This window comes from Arachis ipaensis, chromosome B08 (genome assembly GCF_000816755.2).
Source record: "Arachis ipaensis cultivar K30076 chromosome B08, Araip1.1, whole genome shotgun sequence".
Classification (NCBI taxonomy): Eukaryota; Viridiplantae; Streptophyta; class Magnoliopsida; order Fabales; family Fabaceae; genus Arachis; species Arachis ipaensis.
The window spans coordinates 113,246,163-113,250,915 of record NC_029792.2 but is presented as its reverse complement, the minus strand read 5'-3'; the positions used below and the strand labels follow the sequence as shown (position 1 = coordinate 113,250,915).

Genomic DNA, 4,753 nt, shown 5'->3' with positions numbered 1-4,753 from the left:
CTTAATCTTATGCTTAAGTCATAAGACTGAGATAGTATGGTATTACAACTTCTAAAAGTAAAAATATATACATAATAATAAGGAAAAAGATACTCAACTAGGAGTCTTGAAAAACGGGTAAAACAAATTCGCAAAATAAAAAGTGCACACTCGAGGAATCGAATTACTTGCGTGTTAAGAAACCTAAAAAGAAGCGATAAAGATAAATAAGAGAGAAAAGAAAAGCCAAGGAAACAACATAACTAGCTCTTGACTCAGCCTGCAAAGCTAAGGCTGGCCAGAGGGTATATATATACATATAAACATACATAAGTATTTCCAAAATACACCAAGGTACCAAAGTAAACTCCTATCTCTCCCTCAACCTCTAAGAGGAGCAGAATACATAAGTTACTTGGAGAGTAAGCTAAATACATATTTACATATATACAAATAGAAAACCAAAATACACCCAAGGACTACTTTGCTTCCCAGGATCCAGACGCCTAGCGAGGAGCCTTTCGACCTGCATCTGAAAAAACAACAATACAATATGGAATGAGAACCGGAGGTTCTCAGCATGGTAAAAGTGTCACGCGTATAATAAATAAGGTCTTGAGAATGCCATAGGCAATCCTAGAACTTCGTTATTCAGTTATTCAACTTAAGTACTAAACAAAAACCATCAATAAGGGTAGGTATTCTAAATCTACCTAACTTACTCAAGTTCAATCCTCACCTAATACCAAACTGTTTCTCCATCTCCTCCATCCCTCCATCATCCATAATGTAACAGGACCATGCAACCAAACAAGTTCATGCACAAGTAATGAGCAGATAGTACAAATAGCAAGTATAACAAGTAGCAGGTGATAAATATCAATTAGGCAAACCCAGGAAATGCATAGCAATTAAAACAAATAAATGCATATGATGCATGCCTGTTCTACGGCTGATGGGGCCCATCTGTTGGTTATCCAGCCAACCCGACAAGTCCAAAAACCTTAGACTGTCCCCCGTCGCATATCCCCAAGAGTCTATGCATAGAGTTCACATTCAATCATTATATAAATAACTCAATGGGGGCTATCCATACCCGGGAATTTATACGTGCACGGTCACCCTTACGACATAAGGTCAACAAAGTATCGAGATTCAACCTGGAACACGTGGTGGCGAGCCACGGTTTTTACCCAGGAAAACTCGTATCTCAGATATCATTATTCATAACCCATGGCAATTTCATTATCAATATAACATCACTTATCAAGCCTTAGCGTTAAACTTCGCTAACATACTCATTTCCTTGTTCTTCACCCTCAAGATATCTTATTTTCCTAGCTTCTTTTATCCACTGGACCTAAAACTATACTTTAAACCTTAAAGGAAGAAAATAGAGGTTTAGGAGTGGAAAATTGGTTCAAAAATAGTCAAACCCGGTTTTTGCAGCAGGCAGCATCCACGCGTACGCGTAGGCCACGCGCACGCGTGGAGCGTACATCAAGTCACGCGTACGCGTGAGTCATGCGTACGCGTGAATATTCACACACGCGTACGCATGCCTCTCGCGCATGCGTCGCCAAAATTCCATGCCACGCGTACGCGTAAGCCACGCGTACGCGTGGATGAGCGTTTTTCCAAAAAAAAAAATTTGCCAGAATGCCTTGCAAGCTTGCAGCAACCAGATTTTAACCCCTGCTTCACAGTCTCATGTATCAATTTTTCATTGTCCATAACTTTCTTCTCAAAATTCCGTTTTTCACAAAATTAACGTCGTTTAAAAATTTACAAAACCATCTTTCATTTGCAACAAACCAGAACTCAATCAGAATTTTGAGGAGTAATTTATGGACTTCCAAAGTTCATAAAAAACTGATTTTTAACCAATTTCCAACCAAACCTCATTTTTATCAACTTAAGTTTCTTACCATTAAAACTTGCATTATGACACCATATCAACTCAATTCATTAACAACCATTGCCAATATAACCTTTAACCAACTCAACAAACCTTGATCATCAATAATTATCCACATTTATTTCATACATCAATGACCCTGCATTTGTTGATATCAACTTTTCACCTATACCAACCTTCATCATGTATTTATCAATCTTCCATCAACATATACTAATTAAATGCCATTAACATAAATCAACCATTCATACACATTAATCCATCAACTTCACATAACAACTCTTTATTAACAAACACCAACCATAATCCATCAACATATCAACATCAACACAACCCACTATAAGCAAGTCCAAGAGCATAAAATTAATAACCACAATACCTCATAATTTCAATATATGTTCATCAACGACTCATTCCAACAATATTATAAAACTACTCATTAAATGAAATTAACAATTCAACTTATCCTATGGTTCCTCTAACCTAAGTTTTCACAACACCGTAAATATTAAACGTGTGAAACTTAAACCATACCTTGGCCGATCACTTAGTTTCACCCAAGGCAGCCTCACAACACAAATCACAGCCCTTCCAAACTTAATTAAAACAACCCCAAAATAAGCTTTGATCACCAATAAGCCTCCAAGTACTCCCAACTCAATTCCAATGCATATATATATGACTCAATTCACACCTAATTCACATATATATTCAAGTTCAGGTTTTTCATCAATAAATCAAAAATTGGTTAGGGTTTAGGTTGTTCTTACCGTACCCATTGATGATTGGAGTGCAACCCAATAATTATCCCATTTTAGTTTGCACCTAAACCACCAAAATTATCAAAATCACTCAAAACCTCAATAATTTTCGTGTAGAAAAGGGGCACAGAGAAATGGGAATGAATTGGTGATAAACTTACCACTTTGTTCAGATAGAATTGAAGAGGACTCCAAGACGAACGCGTGACCGCAAACGGCTCGTCAATCGGAGCTCCGGATCGAAAGTTATGATGAATTGAAAATTGATAAGGATTTAGGTTTTGGTGGCTTTGCTTTTCTTCAATCTCTCTTCTCGGCGCTGGAAGGGAAACAAATAATGGGAAGTGGCTGAAATGATGATTATATATATTGGGCCCACGGGCCCGGTTCAGGGCCAGTTCGATCGGTTCGGCCCGTTCGGCCCAATTTTGGGTCGAATTTTTTGAAATTAGTGTCGAAATTCTCGTTTTGAAGAGCTCTATCCTATTTTGGTATTAGTTTTGCATTATTAATCTTCCTAATTAAAATTCGATTTATTGACTAATTATTTACTGATTTTAGCGGGGTTTACATCCTACCCACCTAATTAGGAATTTTGCCCGTAAAATTCAAACTCAGCTATCTGAGAAGAAGTGTGGGTAGTTCTTCCACCTGTCTGATTTGAGTTCTTAAGTACGTTTCCCACTTCCAGTTTCACTTTTTACATCCTCTAGTACGTAACTTCTACTCTGCCTAACTTTTTGGCCATGGTATCTTATTATATATCCTAACCGAGGTTACTCGAAGCGTGAGATCCTTCCTCAGTTGCACTGGTTAAAGTTCTAATACATGATTGACATTAGAAGTGTACTCCTGAAGTTGAGATGTAAGTTGAGATGTGTTACATGGTACCAGTTTGGAAGATATAGGGTAGAGTTACCTGATATGCCACTGGCCTAATTCTCTTCAGAATCCGACAAGTCCGCCCTTGCCATTATCCTAGGTCTCAAAACACTTTGGTTTCAATACCTTCATCTTGACTCACTCACTGATTTCAGCTTGTTAAAGTAACCTTCTCAAGTTCAGGACTTCCTTGGTTCATGTAATTCTTTTGTCGGTCTTTCATAGTAAGATTGTTAACTCGAATTTGCGTAGCTCTTCTCCGCTGTCTTGGCTATTAAATTCAGGAACTAAGGTATTCGATGCTCTAGTTTTTATCAATACGGTAGTATTTAGCGCTCTGTGAAGCTCCATCTTCTCCTTTAGTCCTCGACAATCTAATACGAAACCGATAATTACTCTTCCTTACTTCGATGTAGAATCTTCAATGGTTGCAGCATTCCGAATAGTTTCTGGTGGTCCTCTTTTACTTTCTCATGCTTCAACACGCCATTACATGCATTGCCACTTTATTCTTTGTTTCTGATATCCCAAAACATCCTATTTAATTCATGGTACGTCTTGGCAGCTTCACGGTAACTTCGAAAATCCTTTCTTGTAAGTTTTGGACAATAATTTCTCGTCTCAACTTTCGATTTAGACATGTAACTCCTTCTCGGTATCTTCTTGATTCAACAGGTTTCAATACTTTTAGTAGCTCCTTATCACTATTATTGCGCTCCCTAAGCCATTGACCCTACGATCTATATTTTGGCATTTACATTAGGCATATAAATCTCTTTTTAATTCTCCTTTATTTACCGAACTTTGATATCTTTAGCGGCTCCTTATTGTCTCGCTATGCATCCCACATCTCATCGATACCATGTTGTAAACTGGTAATGGACTTAGTCCGACATTTTCACTCTACACTCTCATTCTCCAACTTAGAACTTCAACTCATCTAACATTTCCTCCTTTGAAATTAACGTCCAAGAATCCCTTATAAACTTCTTGCTTAGGGCGTCTATTATAACCTCATGATGTCGCATCAGCATGCTTCTTAAGTCCTCCAATAATGCGTCGTAGTAATTTCTTAAATGGTCCAGTAGGCTTAAGTAATACAAGTATTGGCATAAAGATCAATATTCTTTCCATGGCTCGAAGGCTTCCAGTGTATCCTGGTGTTTCGTTCACACGGTGCACCTCATTGCATCTATTTAGTCACGAGCGATAC

The 4,753-nt window shown here is 37.9% G+C and overlaps 1 long non-coding RNA gene across 1 annotated transcript; it reads right to left on the bottom strand.

Moving 5' to 3' along the window:
• LOC110265712 lies at positions 231 to 3,133 on the bottom strand. Its single transcript, XR_002351933.1, has 3 exons — positions 2,668 to 3,133; positions 2,432 to 2,591; positions 231 to 511 (listed from the first exon to the last, which is right to left on the bottom strand). It is a non-coding gene; the product is annotated as an uncharacterized LOC110265712 (long non-coding RNA).